At 40.9% G+C, this 22,383-nt stretch overlaps 1 protein-coding gene across 2 annotated transcripts in view; it reads left to right on the forward strand.

Annotated features, from left to right (window-relative positions):
* Positions 1 to 22,383, forward strand: part of DMD (dystrophin) — a 2,128,065-nt gene that overhangs the window by 1,864,126 nt on the left and 241,556 nt on the right. The gene's annotated exons all lie outside the window — the stretch shown is intronic.

Consider the following 22,383-nt stretch of genomic DNA (forward strand, 5'->3'; position numbering starts at 1 on the left):
GAGTGCCTTGGAGGTCAGATGGTCACAGATAAGGCACGGTCTCTGCTCCCATGCTGTTTATAACCTTTGCAGAGAGACAACATGATTGTCACCACTAGCAGTACCCTCAGACTCATAACAGCTAACATTTGCGGAGTTAGGCTGTTAGACACTGTGCTAAAGGCTTGATATACATTATCTCGATTAATCTTAACAACCACTTTCTGAGCTGCCTCTCAAGAGTACTCATTTTTAGATGCAAAAACTGAGACTTAAAGAGGTTAAGTGTCTCTCTCAGTGGCTCTCAGCTGGAAAGTGGCATGGTCAAAACAGGCATTCCAACTCCAGAGCCTGAGTTCTTAATCATCATGCTTCAGAAATCTGACTCACTACTGTCCTCAGGATTGAGTCCAAACACCTGCATTACCCGCGCCCCTCCTGTCTCCCTCTGTGCCCAAACAAACCAAATGATCTCCTCCCGAGGACGCAAAGTCTCCAAACCTTGACACCTGCTGCTTCTGGGCACTTTCTCCTGCCATTTGCTGAGTGCTGGCAGGATTCTCTCAATCCAGATGTGATTGCGGACCCAGCTCAAGCTCGGCCTCCTCCAGAGAGCCTTTTCACTTTACCCTAGAAACTGTGGACCTAGCCTTCTACCAGACACTCCTCAGTTTCTCGTATCCATGCCTATTTCTCCATTTTGCCTGTATGTTCCTTAAGAATTGTGTGGGGTTTTTTTCATTGAAAATCATTCTTAGTTCTTTTTTTTTTGTGGCTGCCTAAAAATTGTTCCTGAATTTTAATACGAAAAGTATATATAGCTTCAGAAGTAACCCTAAGCTCATAGATTCTTGAAAAGAGTTAGTTACAGAACCTTCTAATTAATATGCAATGTGTCTAATCCTATGAAAATTCTGTCATATTACTGAGAACTACCCAGATCTCAACATTTTTTAAACTAAACTTCTCGTTTTGAGATAATTATAGATTAACAGGGTGTTATAAGAAATAATACAGAGAGATCCTATGTACCATTTACCCAGTTTCTCCCAATGGTACATCTGACAAAACTATAGTTCAGTGCCACAACCAGGATATTGACATCGATACAGTCAATATACAGAACATTTCCATCATGACAACTGTCCCTCCTGTTGTCGTTGTAGAGCAACACCCACCTGCCCCCAATCCCCTGCCCCCAGCAACTACTAATCTGTTCTCCATTTCTATAATTTTGTCATTTCAAAAATGTTATATAAATGGAATCATGCAGTATGTCATCTTTTGGGATTGACTTTTTTCACTCAGTGTAATTCCCTAGAGATTCATCCAAATTGTCACCTTGTAGCAATAGTTGGCTCCTTTTTATTGCTGAGTAGTATTCTATATTTTGGATATGCCCTTGTTTGTTTAACCATTCACCTCTTGGAGGACATCTGGGATCTTTTTAGTTTTGGAGTATTATGAATAAAGTTGTCAACATTCATGTACAGATTTCATGTGAACATGAGTTTTCGTTTGTCTGGGATAAGTGCCCAAGATTGCAAGTGCTAGGTCATATGGTAGTTGAATGTTTAGTTTTATAGGAAACTGTCAAACTTTTTCAGAGTGGCTGTACTATTTTACATTCCACCAGCAGTTTATGAGTGATCCAATTTCTCTGCATCCTTACCAACATTTGGTGTTGTCACTATTTTTATTTTAGCCATTCTGATATATGTAGGAATATCTCATTGTAGTTTTAATTTGCATCTTCCTAGTGGCTAATGATGAATAAATTTTCACGTACTTATTTGCTATCTATATATCCTCTTCAGCAAGATGTCTGTGCATGTCTTTCACCCATTTTCTAATTTGAATGCTTTTTCTTTCGCAGTTGAGTTTTAAGAGTTCTTTATATATTAGATAATGTAGTTTGCAGATATTTTCTCCCTCTTCTTCTCATCCTCTTAACAGGGTCTTTCATAGAGCAAAAGTTTTGAACTTTGGTGAGGGCGAATTTATCAGTTTTTCCTTTTATGAATCATGTTTTTGGTGTCAAGTCTAAGAACTCTTTGCCTAGACCTAGACCCCCCAATTTTTTTCCTGTTTTATATGCTTTATAGTTTTATATTTTACAGTTAAGTCTGTGATGCATTTTTAGTTAATTTTTATATAAAGTGTTGAGTATAGGTTTAGGCTCATTTTCTGCATATGGATATCCAGTTGCTCTAGCACGATTTGTTGAAAAGGCTGACTTGATTTTTGAGGTGAAGTCAAATTTCTCTCTCCTTGACTTCAGAGCGAGCCACCTTCCATGCCTTCCAGACAGCACAGACTCAGCATGTCCCAAACAGAGCTCATCATTGTTCTCCTCTTAACCCATCCTTAACATTTTCCTCTTCCTAATTTCACTGTTTTTGTCAACAGTACCCTTCACCCAGTGGCCCAAGCCGGAAACTCAATTGCCAAAGTCATTATCCTGGAATCCACCCTTATCTTTAAATCTAACATACGCTAGGTTACCAAATCTTGTCCACTCTGTACCCAAGCCATCTCTCAAACTCATTCCCTTCTTTAGATCTCCCCTGTCTCCAGCATCTTTTGCCTCAAATACTGCACAGCCTCCTAATTTTACTCCCAAATTTTAGTCTTGCTTCCTAATCCATTCTCCGCAATGCAGCTATCGTAATCCTCCTGAAATGCAGATCTGATTACGTAACTCTCCTTGTCTTAAAGTCTTTCTATTGTGTCCTGCTGCCCTAGGGCAAAAGTTTCATAAAGCTTTTCACGAAACTCTGGATCAAATCTCCAGCTTCTGCAGCCGTACCTAGCACAGTGCCTGACTCGCCATAAATATTTATTGATTGACTAATAGAGTCTTAAATTTTGGATGAAGTAAACTTCCCATTATCAACATCATAGATTCCATTTTTAATAATGTTTGCATCTGCATTCTCTGAGTGTCCAAGTTTAGTGGAAGTGAAGCGTGCTCCAGGGCCTGGTGTCTTAGGGTTACACCATCACAGAACCGAGACAAGGATTTGGGTGCAGGAACTTTCTTTAGGATGTGATTCTAAGAAGCAGGAATAAAAGAGCAAGAAAAATGAGACAACAAAGAAAGATCAGTTGTTCTCTGGGACTCGTGAGAAGCGCACAGAATAAAGTAGACCTGCGTATAAGTAGCTAGAGCCTGAAATGCAGAGATCCAGAGCATGTATCCACCTGCTGCTGACCCCCATTGGCTGAACGTTGCTGCCGAAGTGTTAATTCTCCTGCGTCTACGCTTGCCCACCCAGGAGCGAGCACCCACAGCACTGGGAAAAATACCCTGGGGCAGAAAACAGGAAGACGCAGAGCTCACTTTGGAGGTGGGTTGCTAGCTATACAGGATGAGGTTGAGTTTGCATGAAATTCTCCACTGCTGCTGACAAAGGAATCAGTAGTGGGATCACGAGATACAGTGTAAGCCCCAGAGGTATTCGCTACAAACCCCAGAGTGGAGTAGGGTATCAGCAGTGTCAGTGTTCCTTCTGAGTATCAATAGAAGACCTTTATTTTAATATTCCGTGCATGAAGCAAAGAATAACACCAGAATTCAAAGCAGGGTGTCATTGGAGCGGGATGGAGAATAAGTACAGTAAGTTCTATAGGAGCTTACTAGACAGACTTAAAAATCTATATTACATCAGCCATCAGACGTGAATAATCCTGATATGCCAGAGCATTTTTATTCTTAACACATGGGGTTATTGGGAAGATCAAAGGAAATAATCATTAAAAAGCACTTTGCGCAGTGCCTGGAACAAAGCAGGCAGTCGATAAATGTTAATGTTTATACGATTATTATTGTCGATTGTCAGAATTCATCAGACCCACATCAGCAAATAGTAGTAAGTGGTCTGTCAGCAGGAACATGGAAACATTCTCATTACGTGGAACTCACTGTTGCAGGGACAGTCATTAAAACAGGATCTAATTTTAGTCTTCTGGGAGACAGAAAATGCTAGGTTCTCCGGAAATGTTGAATCCTCCCTTGGACATGTAGTTTCATTTTCCAAAATTAAATTGCATAATCTGTAAAACGAAAAGGAAATTGTACTGCTCTTCGTGAAAGGCCCAGGAAAAACTGAGGCACTATACAATACCAATGAAAACAATTGTTATTTTTCCACAGGGCATAATTAGAAATAAAGAATCAAGGTCAGTCACAAACTTCTGAGCTATAAGGGAGGAAAGGAGCAAATTCCCCCCCCCCCCCGTTATTTTACGGCTGCCAGGTTGAACTCATACTTATCCAATGAGCCCCAAAATGGAATACCCCTCTGCGCCAACTGTACTGATGATAGTGATTCAGGGAGTAAATGGTAAGATTCCGTCCTTCTAAAGTGCTTTTAGAATTGGATTCTAGGATGTTTCATTTTGCTATTGGCCAATCACAAAAGAGACTACAGTAGAGAAAAGTGAAGACATCATGCTGAAGAGAGGGTGCCGCACAGAAAAGGAAGAAAGACCCCCTAATTTAGAGATATAGATGGAGGGAAAAGGCAGTTATGCTGTAACAGAAGGGAAACATTAGATAGAGCAGTAAGAAAGGAGAAAAACGGCTTAGAAGATAAAGAATCAAGGAAAGATAGGAATAGACTATAGCGCGGGCACGGGCACACACACAGACGCACACACAAAAATACAAAAGGACACTGCAGGGGAAGTGCAGTGATTATTACACAGATTAAATGCAAACATTTAAAATGAAGGTGAGAAGCTTCTAAGAGGAATGAGTGGGCAGTAAACTGAACTGCATTGTCTTTACCAAGACAAAGACCAAAATTTTTTATCCTTTCACCTCTACCAGCTCCCTTCTACTTTCCACCCCCCTCCCCTCTTTTTTATTTTTTGAGAGGGTGGGGAAGTCTTAAGAATAACAGAATGGCCTTTTGCCCAGTGGTGTTCTCCTAATCCATTTCCAGTAAGTTCTACGGTGGTTCAAAGCCACATTCCAGGGTCTCAGAGATACCATTCTTCTCCCTCAGATCGTTCTGCTCCTGTGCCTGCAGTTTGTGTTATCAGTGGTGCATAGCCTGAGAACTCCAGGACCTCTGCCAGCTCTCTAAGTAATATGATTAGCATCTAAAGAAACACAAGGAGCCCGTGACTCGGTCCTTTTGCAATTAAAATCATATTCAGAAAGCCTTTTGGTCATAGGCATTTGGGGGAAAAAAAAAAAGAGTCACTTCCAGGAATCTTTCTTCGTTCAGAACCCAGCTTAGAGTTCTCTACTTCTTTCAACAGAGTGCCTGCCAGTAACTGTGAAAGAGTTTAAAACCTAAACTGTTGTGCAACCTGTGTGATAAGAGCAACTCCCTGTGCAACTGGGCAGCATTTCTGTTGTATGGCTTATTTTTTTCCTGGACTCTCCCAGTCTGAGAGAAAATGGATGTAAGTTCTTCTTTCATTGATTCAGACCCAGACAAGCAGTGTGGGTGGCCTCGTTCACCCACGTGTGTCACTGCTGTCTCCAGAACAGAAGAGCTGACCAAGACACCAAACTCTCCAGCCAAGGGGTGAGGAATATCTTGGTGTTGTGGTAGATTGTTAGTGGAAACGATGTTAGAAAATGTAAGGCACCTCCACTATGGAAAACAGTATAGGGGCTCCTCAAAAAATTAAAAGTAGAACTACCATATAATCCAGCAATTTCACTTCTGGGTATTTACCCAAAGAAAACAAAAACACTAATTGGAAAAGGTACATGCACCCCAATGTTTATTGTAGCATTATTCACAATAGCCAAGATATGGAAGCAACCTAAGTGTCCATCGACAGATGAATGGATAAAGAAGATGTGGTGCATACACACACAATGGAGTATTACTCAGCCATAAAGAAAAAAGAAAACTTGCCATTTGTGACAACATGGATGGTTCTAGAGGGTATCATGCTAAGAAAAATAAGTCAGACAGACAAATACCATATGATCTCACTTATATGTGGAATCTAAAAAAGCTGAAAACAAAACAAGATGAAAACAGACTCATAGATGTGGAGAACAAATGAGTGGTGGTCAGAGGGAAAAGAGGCGTGGGCTTGGGCGAATCAGGTAAAGGGGATTGGGAGGTACAAACCTCCAGTTATAAAATAAATAAGTCATGGGGCTGTAACCTACAGCAGAAAGGAATATGGTCAATAATACTGTAATAACTTTGTAGGGGACAGATGGCTACTAGACATATCATGGTGGTCATTTCATAATGGGTGTAAATGTCAAATCACTGTGTAGTACACCTGAAATTAGCATAATATTGTATATCAACTACATTTCAATAAAAAAAATTACAGGGTACCCCTCCTAAACCGAGTAGAAAGACAGCTGTCTAAGCCTTTGTTTTAATAGGGAGCCCCTAATACAAATCTCTTAAAAGAATTTTGTTAAGGCATAAAGGGTATCTATTAGGTCAGTCTGTCAACAACTAGCACCCTTTTATTCGTTTTTTTATTGAATTGTATTTGACATACAAAATTGTTTAAGTTTAAAGTATACAGTGTGTTAATTTGATACGTTTATGTTGCAATATGATTGCCATAGTAGTGTTGGCTAATACCTCTATCGTATCACATAATGATCGTTTCTTCTGGTATTGGGAACTGTTAAAATCTAGTCTCTTAGCAAGTTGATGGTTTATAATACTCTTTTGTTGTCTGTAATCACTGTGCTGTGTATTAGATCTCCAGGACTTATTTTCCTACTAGTTGCAACGATATACCCTTAAACAACATCTCTCCCATTCCCCCACCTTTTTATGGAATACTACTCAGCCATGAGAAAGAAGGAAATTCTGCCATTTGCAGCAACATGGATGGACCTTGAGGACATTACGCTAAGTGAGATAAGTCACACAGAGAAAGACAAGTGCTGTATGATCTCACTTACGTGTGGAATCTAAAAGAACTGAAAACTAACATCCTTTTAAATGGCCAAATCCCAGGTGGTCAGCAGCTTAGCTAAAATGTCCAAGTACCTTTTCCTAACACGGAAACTCCTTTGAAGCTCCAGCTCTCACTAATGATCCCCAGCAGCTCTGGGCAGTGCTGCTTTTCACAAATGAAGCTTTTTAAAAAAGCTTTTTCCACTTCGAGTGGAAAAATGTGGCTTTCAGTTTTCAAACAAATCTTTCTATTAAAAAAAAAAGTACTGAAACGGGCATACTTCACAGTCTTAAATGCACACACGTTATTGAAATATTCTTAAGCCTGACAGATGGGCTCAAATCAAGTATTATACTCATGAATATGTTCTCTTTTCCTAATATCAGCAGCAAAGAATGGGAAATAGGAAGGGGTGCGGTGCCAGGTAGGAGTGCAGCCAAGTTTGCCTAAAGCCTCATGATAGGAAATGGAAACTAACTTGCACTGATGACCTAGTGGCAGCTACTATCTAGTATTCTATAGCCATTATTTCTCCATGATGAGACTGGAGAAAATCTCCCAAGAATTAATACAGCAGTTGGTAAAATCATTATACTATAATGGGTATAATTCTGCCCTCTGTCACCTTTTTATGAAGTATCTTGAGATTTTAAAAGGTGGAACCCTTTGCAATTCTTGAACAACTTGTATACCTAGCTCTTGATAATCATTGTGATGAGTTCATTTGTAACCATTTCTAGGCTCGATGTTAATTTTCTTAAATGTTTCTGTAGTTTCCCCTTTATTATAAAGTGTATTAGGTTGGCCTCTTGGCTGTGACAGAAAACTCAACTCCGATTAGTCAAGGGAAAAAAGGGTGACCGTGGCAGTGGAGGCAGGCTCTCCTGCTCCGCTCTTAGCATCCTCAACATTTCCAGCAGAAGAAGAGAGAGGGCAAGCTACTCTCACCCAGGAGTTTAAAAACTGCTTGGGCCTGACTCTCAACGGCCCAGATGGAGTCCTGTGCCCATCTCGGCTAAGGGAATGGAATGCTTTCATTAACTGATTGATTGATTGATGTTGCAGGTTAGGCCCTCCAGGAAACAGATGCCAAGATAGATTTACTGTGAAGAAAAAGGGACTGAAGCAGGATTGAGCGGGCGGAGCCATTAGCTCATAATGCAGATCTTATGAAGTCTGGGCCAGCCTGATGGGGAGCTCCAGAGCAAAAATTGCCAATTAGATGGGGGTCCTTAATGGGGCAGACCTGAGGACAGTCTGTATATAACTTGGGACTGTTACTTTTCCTTCCTCACTAGTTAAGAGTTGTAGAATGGAACTCAGGTCTTAACTCAAACATCCGTATCATCATGTATATGAAGTAGAGAGTGAAGGTTAATATAGACCAGTGGTTCTCAAGCAGAGGCGATTTTTGTCTCCCAGGGTACATGGCAATGTCTGGAGGCATTTTTGGTTATCACAACTGGGGAAGCGGTGCTCCTGGCATCTGGTGGGCAGAGGTCAGGGATGCTGCTAGACATCTTCTGGCACACAGGATAGAACAACAAAGAATTAACCAGGTCAAGGGTCGGTAGTACCAAAGTAGAGAAACCTTGTTCCATAGATAAAGATGCATATCTTATGTGCACACATGTACTGAGAAAGGCCGTGAAAACCTTTCTTCTTTGATAAATTCGTAATAGTGACTTTTTTGTTCTTACTGACATCTATCAATACTTGTTATCGAGATTCCATCCAACTCATTTAACTTTTGGACAGAAAGACTAGATTGACTTAGTGAAATTTCTAAATCCTGGGTTTTTAGAAAATTATGTTTTTAAGGCAAATAGTAATTTGGCTTAATTTACGTACTATTTAGTATTTAACATCCTTAAAGACTTTGCTTTGGTCACTAGATAAGAATCATCCGTGTTTAGCATGTTAGTTGCCTTATGAAAGTGTTATTTCAAAAGTACTAATTTGTTTCTGGTCTGTTTAAATATCCTTGGACTATAGATATGTTTAGTCTGGAAGTTTACTCTGACGTATACTTTTTGTACACTACAAAGTTGAATCTCACTGCCAGCTCAGATTGAAATATCGAAAAGTTCAAATTTAGAGTAAAATAAGTGAATATTTACCGCAGTATGCCTTCATATGCAAGACTGTGTTTCTCTTTGTGGGATTTCTGCTAAAAGAATAACACAACAAAAGGAAACTTTCAGCACTATACATTTTGAACCATCCAATAGATGCTTTAGGCTTCAGGGAATTTCTCTCCAGAGCTGCTGCTAAGAAAATAAAAAGACTGGTTAATGCCTGAAGGGATAAAAAGATCAGCTAACCAAAAAAAAAAGTTTTCTCCAAGATGTGAAACGTGTGTTCAATCCTAGATCAAGGACTAGATGTTCAAAGTTCTGTATATGAAGTTTAACATTACTTTCGAAAAGTCTAGAAGAAAGTTTGTTATCAGTGCCCAAAAAATCATTTTCAAGTATGAACATAGTGATACCAGGTCTTTACTCATGTAAAAGACACTCTTTTTCTCTAAACACAAAATTATTAAGTACTTTTATATCCAACCATCTATATTCACATAACCATAAAAAAACAGTCATGACACAGTGAGGAACAGACAAGAAAACAAACTATTTTAATAGCTGTGTTTTGAAAGCTCCTTCCAAACAAATGTGAAATGTTTAAAAGAAGGGAGGGACTTCCCTGGCGGTCCAGTGCACTTCCAATGCAGGGAGTGCGGGTTAGATCCCTGGTCGGGGAGCTAAAACCCCACGTGCCTCGCGGCCAAAAAACCAAAACATAAAACAGAAGCAATATTGCAATAAATTCAATAAAGACTTTCAAAATGGTCCACATCAAAAAAAAAATCTAAAAAATAAAAGAAGGGAGAATGATGAATTGTTGCTTACCAAAACAAAACAAAATAATCAGCAGTGTGAGTGATACCATTTGAAATCTTGGGAATCTCTAATCCATTAAGATTATGTCACTAATGGCATACAAAATGCCTGTTCAAAAAGTACTCCTCAGTGGACATGAGATGCTAAGCTACATAGACTCTGAGTCTGATCTAGGTCCATGGTGTTTTGTGTCACCCCCTTCCGGAAGCCTCCCGCATTGTTCCAGGCCTCATTGCTTCCTTACCTCTAGAAATTCATAATGCTCTTATTGGTCAGTAACACAGAGACTAGCGCTTAAAGACTCTCTAATTTCTCCCATGTGCAGTCTTCTTCGTACAAGACGCAAGGTTCTCGAGAGCAGGGATTCCTCATGTTCCAGCTTTGCTATCCTCCGCAAGACGAGCACACGGGCCAGTGTATATAACAGCACTTGAAAATGCTTGGGGAATAATTGATTACTAAGCTCACCTCTCATGCTCTCCACTCTAGACTTGTTTAGGTCCTGCCAAAGGACAGAAATTGCCTAGCTCTCCCCAACTGGCCAACTTGAGTATTTACTATAAAAGAAGCCAGCTAGATAAGGAACTTCCCCCAGAGATGTGTCTGCCCAATGCACCCACGCCTATTCTGCTCTGACACCCACTTTTTAATACAAGTAAGTAACAGCTACTATTTACTCAGTACTTACCTTGTAGCAGATGCTCTTAAATGCTTTTCAGGTGTTCTTTTTTTTAAGGCCAATACAATATTTCTACCCAAGCCATTGTAGGAGTCTTGCTAACTATCGGGATAAATGATGTGAGGGGCTTTGAAGAGAATTCACTGCCACCCCCCTCATGATTTTTCCATCATTCCGTCTCGTCTTTGTCCAGCCATTTTTGATTTACTGTTTGGGGTTAGTTATCATATCAAGCTGTGCCCCAACACGCCAGTGGTTCCTCCCGATTTTTACACATCTCCTCGTCACCTAGGGTGAAAGTCTGAAGTTTCCTTGACTCTCTTCCCTCCTTCTGGTGCCCTTACGTTTAGCCCATCGTGTCCTCATCTCTTGGGGGTTTTTCTGGCAACTTATCCTCTTATCACTTTCTCCATGCTTCAGTTCATCCTAAAACACTGCTCTGACCGTGGTATTTCTTTATTTAAAAAAATTTATGTAGGGCTTCCCTGGTGGCGCAGTGGTTGAGAGTCCGCCTGCCGATGCAGGGGACACGGGTTTGTGCCCCGATCCGGGAGGATCCCACATGCCGCGGAGCGGCTGGGCCCGTGAGCCATGGCCGCTGAGCCTGCGCGTCCGGAGCCTGTGCTCCGCAACGGGAGACGCCACAACAGTGAGAGGCCCGCGTACCGCGAAAAATAATAATAATAATAATAATGTAGAATATGAAAATGTTAGCAGTAGTTGCCACCAGGCTGGGAAGCAAGATGGCTAGAAGGATATGGTGAATGGGTAACTCACATTGTAAAAATTCTTATTGTTCTTCTTGAATTTTGTTATCATGTGAATGCATTAAAAAGAAAAAAAAGTGAATTTTTAAACTAGTAATTTATAAAAATATTTGAATGCCTTCCCATGAAAAACGAAATGAAGTCTCTGTTCTTAAACCTGACAGTCAAGTACTGCTCTGGGCTGCCTCCAAGCTACATTTCCAGCCTGATATTCTTCAGCTCTCCCTCTGTTTATACCCCACATCTGGGCCTTTCCTAGTGCCAAAAAAATGGTTCATTCTGCTCTTAACACACAGAATGTTTCTTCTGTTTTTGTCCATCAAAACCTTACCCAACTTTGAAGGCCCAGCTTAAAAGCCTCATTCCTTCATTAATTCAGTTCAGATACTCTGTAAGCCCCATGGCTACGTATGCTTCTTTTAGTGCTTTTAAGCACAGTTCCCAGGAGAAGAAAGGAGTGAGCATCTACTGAGTGCTAAGAAATAGACTCTCCAGCCATGTATTTTACAACATCCCATTCTCTATACGCTAGTTTCACCATCTCTAAAATGGTCGTGAATAGGAGTACCTTCCTCACTGTGCTGTTCATTCTGTCCAGTATTTAGTTGGATGCATACTAAGAGATGGGCACTGACCTGGATCCTGGGGATACAGCCGTGAATGAAATAGACCAATAGATCTGCTCTCGGCAAGTTTACTTTAGGATAGGAAAGGCTTCAATGAGATGTACCTCTAAAGCTCTTAAAACGGCGCTTGGAATGTAGTAAGTGCTCTATAGGTGTTAGCTATTGCTACTGTTGCCACTGTTGCTGTTATTTGGTATTTCTGTTTACAGATAAGAAAACTAATGCTTATAGACTATTAGATAAGATGCTGAAGGTCAAATAGCTAGTAGAGGATTCCAACTCAGGTCTTCTGGACCGGTAGGACTGATAGCCTTCCCACTATACCAGTGGCTCCAAAAACAGACTATATGTCAGAATCGGTAGAGCTTTAAAGAAAGTACAGATTCTCAAGCCCTAGCCCCGGATAGACTAAGACAGAAATTGTAGAGATGAGCTACGCATCTGTATTTTTAAAAGACTTTCCAGGTAGTTGTGATACTCTGTCAAATCAGTGAATGACTGCCCTACATTAAAATCTTTCTCATGCCACTTTACCTATTTATAAACAACTAAATCATAAATTCATTTAAAATAGGCTCCTTATTATTTTTTTTCTCCTTTCTCTCCTAGCAGAGTGCCTTTTAAGCACTCAATAAGTATTTGAGTAATTGTTTACTTATTTAATTAAAGTTGCTCTTAAAATGCAGATACAGCTGTAGTATCAGCAGCCTGTTGTGAGCTATCATTGATCTTCCTAGGGACATTTATTAATCAGCTAAGAACCAGTACTTGGGAAAGACAGGCGAAACACCTGGGAAGGGAACTGAGAAAACTTCCAAACCAGATGTTAGCCCTGTCATTACACAGCCTAGGACCCCTGTCTCACCTTGTCCACCCTCCACTGACAACTTCAGGTAAAAATGCAGAAAATGTATTACTAAAAATCAAGAGATTCCCCCTCCCATTTTTGTTTCTCTTGAGTTGACACATATATCTGTTTTGGAAAATAGGGAGAAAATCTCTTTTTAAAAGAAAGGGAAAAAATCCTTTATTCTTGTCACACCACGAACATGGAGTTCACTGCTATACGTTAAAATTATAAAGCAAGATCCCCAAATGCACTGGCTGATTATTCACAGTAGACATATTAAGTCAAGAAGCTTATTTTTTCTCTCTTTGCTAAGGCAGAAAGCCTGGGGCTATATGCATTTTTATTACACTTTACTGTCTTGGTTTCACTTGAGAATTAAAAAGAAAGTCAAGGTACAGTGCATGTATCCTGATGGATTTTAGGATTTCTTGCTTTAGTGAAAGGAAGAATCTCATAAAGTATCTCAGATTTTTGCTTAAGGAAGAATACCTACTTCTACGATGACCTAGAAATTCAGTCTTTTATTTCTCCTATAAAAGATCGCATTGTATTCTGGATTTTTTTTCCCGGTAGTTTTCTGCACTATGTAAAGCCACATTAAAAAAAATAGCTTTCCTTTAGATTTGAAGTGAAAACGTCTCGAATAGTTCGAGGAAGTCTTAGGACTATTCACGGAGCTGACACACCGCCTCGGGGTTGGGGTGAGTTGGAGCGAAGGGGGAGGGGAGGCGGGGGGGAGTGTCAAGAAAGCTGAGTGGGAGACTGTATAGACTGAGAGGGAGCGAATATACATACGTCAGAGTTCTAGCTCCAGTTCTGACAAATGTACACTGAGAAACAATAGAATTGCATCGCCCCATCTTCTGTCCTTTATTTAGAAGCATGAAGTGTACTTACTTACTCAACTTGCGCCTCTTTTCCTGGTATGCAAAAAAGTGAGAAGGACCAAACGTTGCAGGACTGGGAAATACAGTAGATGAGATCTTCCGGTTAATTGATTTGTAAAGAACAGCCTGATACTGGTTTAGCAGCTCTGCATCAGTGACGGAAAAGAAAGGCGCTTTTCAGTGGCCTGGAGGAGGAGAGCTGGGAACTGGAAACAGGGGCTGGTGGCAGACAAGGTTCTTTCATATGTGGTCAGATTGACTGTGAAGGGAGTCATGGTCAGGAAGCTTTGGAAATGCTGTGAGGATAGCGTGGGATTTCAGGGGTGTTGATTTCCTTGGTTAAGGTTGCTGCGCGCATACTTCAGCAAATTGTCCCTCCCAGCCATCATTGTCAAGGTGATTAGTAGACCAAACTGAAAATCTACAAGTGTATTATTACTCGAAATATAAGGATTTTGCCATTGAGCTAAAAAAAAAAAAGGTTTATTCTGGTGCTCTTTCTTTTTTCATTTATCTTCAAGGTTTCACCCTGCTTTAGTCATCTTTTAGTATGAATTTGCTAACTGCTATATACGTTGTCTTCCCCCCCACCCAGATGATACCAGTTCTGTTTTATCCCCTTGATAATTATTTCAAATTGCCACTTCCGGTCCTTGCGAACACTCCTGTGTTCTAGTACCAGGAGGTATAATTATGTCATTCCCACGCGAACACTATGCTACTTATGACCCAAAATGCCACTAGAAAGAAAAATTTTTGCGAGAATGATATCTTCCAAATGTGGAATAAATAAAGCTCAAAAATAAATAGCTGGGCTTCCCTGGTGGCGCAGTGGTTGAGAGTCCGCCTGCCGATGCAGGGGACGCGGGTTCGTGCCCCGGTCCGGGAAGATCCCACATGCCGCAGAGCGGCTGGGCGCGTGAGCCGTGGCCGCTGAGCCTGCGTGTCCAGAGCCTGTGCTCCGCAGCGGCAGAGGCCACAACAGTGAGAGGCCCGCGTACTGCAAAAAAAAAAAAAAAAAAAAAAAAAAAAAGAATAAATAGCTGAAGCTGAAATGTAACTGATTTAAACGTATTGGTGTGGTGAGGTGCGAGCCACTTGACTTTAGTTCCCGCTCCAAATCATGAGGTACATTAGGAAAGGTTTTTAAAGGAAACCTATTTTTTAAGATAAAATCTGCATCAAGTTACATCATCCAAGCAGAGTAATTCACCTTTTATCTCTTGAAGACAAGAAACAAAGAGCAGAAGAAATGCTTCCTATGAACTCTACCCTTCCCAGCACATTTTTTTCATGACAGTGTGTAGATGTAACAAAAACTAAATATTTTGACAAATGAAGCAGGATAAGGATGTTGATTGTTGCTTTTCTGAATTAAAATTAATGATACCCTTAAGGTACTTGGGTCTATGAAGTCAACTTAATGTTGGTATAACCTGACTCCATTATCACAGAATGAGGCAGCTACATGAGCACGAAAACTAATAAACAGACTTGCAAGGTGCATTTTAGAAATCGGTGAGGTGAAAGCTAAAAGCTTAACAGTGGACAAAGGACTTGCTGTTTTGTCCTCCCTTGCTTTCCGGTTGTTGGAAGAGTTCGTCAGAATTAGAGGACTAATGTTCCTGAAGAAGCGCCCGGCTGGCTCTAGGCCGGGGCTCCTGTTCACATCATGCCCCACCTGCCTTGTAGGGACGCACAGCCACTTCATGTTACGCGCTCTCTGTTTGCCTCAGCACAGCCTGTGTGCTCTTCTGGTAGGTTGTACAGGACACAGTTGGGAAGAGCGGGTGGAAGGGTGGGTGCAGGAGAGAGGAAAGAGAAAGGTAGGAATAAGAAAAGGAATCAGAGATTAAGAAGACGGGAATCAGCACAGAAGTACAAATTTGGAAGCTGGGAAAAAAACTCTCTGAGAGAAGAACGTAAAAAGCGGTGGATTAATGATGGTCTGAGATGGCACGCATTAGCATCCATGCCACAAATCACACAAAATGAGCTAATAATTATGCTCCTACTCAGAGAGAGCACTGTGCTAGCACTGGTTGCTTTCCTGTGATCTATCCTGAAGTCAAGTGCAAGAAACTCCGCTTAACTCAGAAGTGTCTCAGGGTCAAGAAAACACATAAATAAATTTTCAAGGAAAAGAAAATTCAGCCAGCTTTTGCATTCAACAAGCCCCGATTGTTTTGCCACAGAGCTGTACCTATCATACGTCCTCATTCCAAACCTTATCTCAGAGCATTTTTCTTTTCAGTCACAACTCAGAAGAAATCACGATTAGAACAATGGATTTTAAATGAAAAGAGTTACGACTCGTTAAGAGGATTTTAACTGAAAGTGAAATAAATCTCAGGAGAGTTTTCAGGATAATGTTTGGGCACGTGTTTATTATGAGTGTTACAAGTAAGAATTTGGAAGTAAGAATGAATTCTGAAGGCTTCCCCCAGTAGATAAATGCATACAGAGAAGTGTACAAACTGCAAAATTTCAGAACAGAAACTCACGAACAGACTGGAGAGAGTCGTTTGTGTGCGTGTGCGTTGTTTATTCACTAGCATCACAGCACAAGGAGAGTTTTATTTTTATGGGCTCATTAGTGGAGGTGTGAACTGTGGTCCTTGCATGCCCATGGATATCTATCAAGGGTCTTAACAAACTGAGACCCAGAAAATTGAAATATACATGCCCAGTTACATCTTTTCCCAAGACTGGAGTAAACACGATTTATGCATGTAGTGCCAGTAAGAACACTTGGACACCAGGAAGGAATCACGTTGTCTAACAATGTATTTCCACATCAGGAGGGAATTTTTAGCTCTTCTAAAACTCCAGTGGAGATGAAAACTTAAAAGTAATTAACTAGCAGGTCAAAAGAAAAATTGGAAGCCCTTGAGAACTTAAAGTTAAGTAACAAATATTTGCACTTAGATCAATTTATTTAAAATCATTACTAGGAGCCACAGTGTTGTTATCTGTCCTTTTTCTTTCTTCTCCGTTTGGCTTATTTAAAGCAATTTTGAAGAAAAAAGGAAATAAAGATATTCTTCAAAATACACAGAGGAATTGACTGAGCTTTGGGGAACAGTCACAGCTGGGAATGGAGTGTGTTATCATTAATTTAGTTGAAGGACTTGGTGCTCATTTATTATCTCCAAAATTACACTTTCAAGTATACCTTAATCACACTTAGTGTAGTGCCTAAAGTAACAGGCTCAAAAAGCCTTTTCATTCACTCATTTATTGAGTATTTACTGAGCATCTCCTTTGTATTAGGCACTATACCAAACTGTGAACAAGGCAGACAGGGTCCCAATCTACATGGACAAGGAACTTACATTCTAGTAAATATCTTCTGAATGAATAGAGAGATATTTCTTAGTGAAGTGAAAGAAGGGAGGTCTCTGCAAAGAGTACACTGCCTACAGAAAGGAGAAAGCAAAGAAGACTAATATATAGTCTTCATAGCTCTCAAATATGATTATTTAAAAATTAGAATAAAACAGATATGGAGGAGTTTTGGGCTCTGGGTTTGTCATACAAATTACTGCTTTTTAAAATTTTTCTTAATCTAACGTAGGCACAATGAATCTAAATGGTTTTCTTTTCTTTTTATTTTTTTAACTTTGAGCATCAAAAAAGAAGGAAAGAAAGAAGGGAGGGAGGGAGGGAGGAAAGGCCTTTCCAAAAACTTGTTTGGGGACTCTTGAAAAAGAAATTCTCCATTCAAAATATAATGGTTATGGTGAAGATCCTTGAATAAACTACACATTAATTCATTCAGCTAACATGAATCGAGCACCTGCCATAGGCCAGGTACTGTGCTTGTCAACTAGGATATAGTAGGGAAAGAAAGAAGGGTCCCTGTCCTCAGAGAGCATATTTGATTTTTGTTTTCGTTTTTGTTTTTTTGTGCGGTACGCGGGCCTCTCACTGTTGTGGCCTCTCCCGTTGCGGAGCACAGGCTCCGGACGCGCAGGCTCAGCGGCCATGGCTCACGGGCCCAGCTGCTCCGCGGCATGTGGGATCTTCCCGGACCGGGGCCCGAACCCGTGTCCCCTGCATCGGCAGGCGGACTCCCAACCACTGCGCCACCAGGGAAGCCCTGTTTTTTGTTTTTGTTGTTAAAAAAGAGAGAGACTTTTTTCCCCCCGACATGCTTTTTCTGAAGAAATGCTGCGAACTAGATCTTGGTACCCATGGAGCAGATGGCAGGTTTTTGTCCATCTGGGGTAGTTCTAAAGAATAGACCCTTGTGTATCAATAGATCAGGTTTCTTCCAGTTCTAAACTTTCTTGATCTGTGATCTAATAGTAGACACAAGATGTGTGCTTCCAAAAGGATGTTATAATTGTATTTCTTTTTATGAAAAGAAACAGAGGTATGGCCTATTAATTTGGGGGAAATTGGGTTCTTCCTGTCTCTTTAAATAATTGTTTGGACTCCTTTGGTTCTTCCTTCTCCACTCACTTTCTAATGCTCAGTCCTGCCCTCTTCAGTCTCACTTCCCTTTCCTTCCTTTAATGACTGGGACAGATTGCTCTTCTCTAACTGGCTATACATGACATCTCCAGTTAAATGTTTCACTGTTAGGTCAAATTCGTCATGTTCCAAATGAAGTCATCCGCCCATTTGCCATTCCTCCCCTTTCTAATTATTAGTGTTTCCGTCAGCAGTATCCTCAATCTCCTGGTCTTCCACACTGGAAATCCTGAAGTTTTATTTGCTTCTACAATAATTACACTCCAACACCAAAGTGATTAGTTTTTCCTTACTTTAAAATACCTCCCAGTCTATACCATCTTTTCCATTCCAGGCAACACAGTCTTCATTCCAACACGTATAACCCCAAGTCTAGTCAGTTGCAACAGCCTCTAACTGGTGTCAGCCTCCAGGTCCCTCTTGAATCTGTTACACTGACAGATTCATCTCCCTAAACTTCAACTTCCCTCTCAAATCATGAGTCCCCTCACGGAAGTCTTCAGTGGTTCCCTTTGCCTACGGGGTAAATCTTGAGCCTCAGTGTCTGCAATGTCTTGTTTTGCGTCATCTGCTTGCAGCGCACCTAGCTAACTGCATCTCACTGTCCTCTCTGAGACCAGTGTTCTGCTACCCCAAGATCTTCCTTAGGTTGTTTCCATTCCTCACCTCCAACCCGTTATGCTTCCAGAGATCAAGACTGTAGCCTTCATTTATTGCATATCTCTTTCCATATTAACATATACTTAAAAAGGGAACAAACAATTAACCAAGTAAAGAATGAACTGTGCCAGAACGCAAGGTAATGGGATAAAATTTCTGGCTTTTGCTTCCTAGTTTGCATATAGTGTTTTATATTGGTTAAAAAAAAAAATCCAGTTAGTAAGGTCTAATGCATGGAGGTTATTGTTTCAAAAGGTTTTCAAATTTCATTTCCTTGCCTAATTGCTCACAAGAGTAAAGTGCTTTGTTCTCAAGTAGCTACAGTTTGTGTGTATCATTTTTTTTGGTTGTTTTTTTTTTTTTTTTTTTTTTGCGGTACACGGGCCTCTCACTGTTGTGGCCCCTCCCGTCGCGGAGCACAGGCTCCAGACGCGCAGGCTCAGCGGCCATGGCTCACGGGCCTAGCCGCTCCGCGGCATGTGGGATCTTCCCGGACCGGGGCACGAACCTGTGTCCCCTGCATCGGCAGGCGGACTCCCAACCACTGCGCCACCAGGGAAGCCCCAAGTTTTCCTTTCTTAAAATTATTTCTTTATTTATTCTGTGCATTCAATCCATGCCATACCTTTCTCCAAAGATAATTTGTGAAAAGAAATATTTTCTGCTTAATTCTTTAGTTAAGACTCTTTCCTGAATATTTTATTTCATTACATGATGCATCTTTAATTTTTGTCTCACTATCATACATTTTCTTAAGTTCGAGTTATAGGGATGCAGATTCACTTTTATCTCATTTTAAATTCTTGACAATTGGATATACACTGGAAACAACCAGCATGGCCCTCCGTGTATAAGAAGGAAGCAACTTTCAGATCAGGGGCTTAAAATGGTCTGTGTTCCTGTACCCACGTGGTCCCTATGAAGCCACTAACGCCATCTCCAGAGGAAATGGCCTGTGGCACGTTCATGCTCCTTTGCCATCCACGTGTTCCCTTGGGGATTTCCCTCTCATATGTGCAAAGATTTCTCCTCAGTGTCCATTCCCATATGGCCTCCCCATCCACAGACTTTCACATTCCTCTCTTCTTTATTTGTGTATTAAATGACCCATTCTGCATTTAGAAATAATTACGTATTCCATTCACTTGCATGTGTTCTTCTACAGCCCTTCTCTATAGTCTTAGGGTATCACATTCTTTAAGACCAGGAACTGGCCTTGCATTGGATCATAAAATATACTGATGACTAAGAGTTTCATAGATAGGTACACTACGTTAGGTCTGCTTTCAATAAATTAATTTAAAAATAAATTAAAAGGCCAACTGCATGTTAACTATTTACACAGTACTTTGTGTTTTCAACTTTACTCTCTGGAGTAGCAGTTAAGAGCAAGAGCCAGACTGAATGAGCTTGAATCCTGAATCTGCCAGTTTACTAACCGCTTAAGCTTAGGCAAATTTTGTTTGTTTGGTTTTTTTATCCTCTCATCCTTCAGTTTCTACATCAGTGAAGTGGAGAGAGAATATTATTTCCTACTACAGAGTTATTGTGAAGATTAAATGTTACTTCATATTGTCATGCACAGAGTGCTTAAATATTAGCCATTTTTGTATGTTATGTGGTGCCTTGCACACTGTAACCTCTTCCTCTCCCTTTATTAACCATAATAGCAACAATAACAGCAGCTGCTAGCATTGATTGAGCAATTAGCATGTGATAGAAACTAGGCTAAACACATGTATCATCTTAGTTATTTCCCACAATAACACCATGAGGTAGGAAGTATTGTTGTCCCATTTTAATGATAAGGTAAGTTAAGTTTAGAATAATTTACCCAGGGACATACAACGTGCAGTTGATGTCAGTGAGCATTCTCATTCATTCTCCCTATCTAGCTCTCTCTCTCTCCCTCTCTCTCTTTCCTCTTTCTCATCCGCGCGCGCGCACACACACACACACACATAAACACACACATTTATCCACTGGTTTGATCAACTAGTCATTACACAAATATTTCTTATACCACTTACTACATGCGGGGTTCAGTGCATCCTGTGGGAGGGAGGAGAGGAGAGGACAAATAAGCAAGGAATGGTTCCTGCCATCAAGAAGTTGCCAGTCCATTGCAGGAGATATCCACGTCCATATGACGAAAACAATGGCTATGATAGAAGTGTTCCAAGTATAAACCGTGTGCTGTGAGAATGCTGAGGAGGCAAACATATAACAGCCTTAAATGGGGAAAAGGGAGATAAGAACATTCCAGAGGGAAGGAGAACACGAACAAGTCTCAGGAGTGTTACATTGGATGGAATGTCTCAGGACAGGCCGGTAGAGTGTGACTGAGAGTGCAGGGTCCTAAGGCTGGGAAAGTAGGTTTCAAATGTCCGTCATGTTTTTCTGTGCATCGCAGTGAAGCAAACCCTCCATTTTTTTTGAAACTCTGTGTGGTTTTCCAAATATTTGGTCCAAGCAAAGATGGACAAGGCTAGGGAGAACGTGTAAAAAAAAAAAAAAAAAAGATTGTTCTGGATCTAGGCTAGGTAATTGATTGATTTGGGAAGGTCAGAGTTGGCGTTAGACCAGACTACCTGAGCCACTTTTTCAATGAGTTTAAGATGTATCTTACTTCTTGGGAGTTATCCACACCACAGAGTGAACCTGCTTGAGCTCTGATGGCTCTGGGCAAGCTCTGACTAATGTCTAGTTTAGCATAGCCTGCTCAGAACCAAATCAAGACCCAAAGTTATAAAGCTAGGGTGCCTGGGGCCACCATGAATATAGAATTGGCAGTATGCCAGATGACACAATGTACCATTTCACCCATAAAATTCTTCCCTTTTTCCCCCACTCAAAATGGAATTCACTGAGCTGAAAGGACACTGTGTCAATATATTATAGAAAAACATAATAGGAAAAAAAGAATGGCAAACTTTATTCCATTGCCACCTAAACGTATACTTCCCACTAATTTCCAAGTCCAATAAAATCTGAAATCTGAAAATTTCTTTATTTTCACCATCCACCCTATAGTTACCCTAAATTAAAACCTTGCCTCTGTTTCTTTGATAACTTAAGTATCAATCAACTTTTGGTTACTTATTAATTTATCAATGATTATCACTTGATATCCATTAATTATCAGTCAATATGATTCTTAAAAACATGTCAAAAGCAACAGACTAAGACAAAATATATATCATTTCTGAGATCCTTTAGTCACCTAGTATAATGGCGAATGGCAACCTCCCTACCTAACGTTTTTGTGAAAGATCTGGAGTTTGCTTTTTTTTTTTTTTTTTTTTTTGCTGTACGCGGGCCTATCACTGTTGTGGCCTCTCCCGTTGCGGAGCACAGGCTCCGGACGTGCAGGCTCAGCGGCCATGGCTCACGGGCCCAGCCCCTCACCGAGCTCCTACTGGGCCTGCTCATGGACAGAATTCCTGCAAATTTTTGGGAAAGACCTTTTTGGGGTTTTTTTGCGGTATGCGGGCCTCTCACTGTTGTGGCCTCTCCCGTTGCGGAGCACAGGCTCCGGACGCGCAGGCTCAGCGGCCATGGCTCACCGGCCCAGCCGCTCCGCGGCATGTGGGATCTTCCCGGACCGGGGCCCGAACCCGTGTCCCCTGCATCGGCAGGCGGACTCTCAACCA

Source organism: Pseudorca crassidens, chromosome X, assembly GCF_039906515.1.
Source record: "Pseudorca crassidens isolate mPseCra1 chromosome X, mPseCra1.hap1, whole genome shotgun sequence".
Classification (NCBI taxonomy): domain Eukaryota; kingdom Metazoa; phylum Chordata; class Mammalia; order Artiodactyla; family Delphinidae; genus Pseudorca; species Pseudorca crassidens.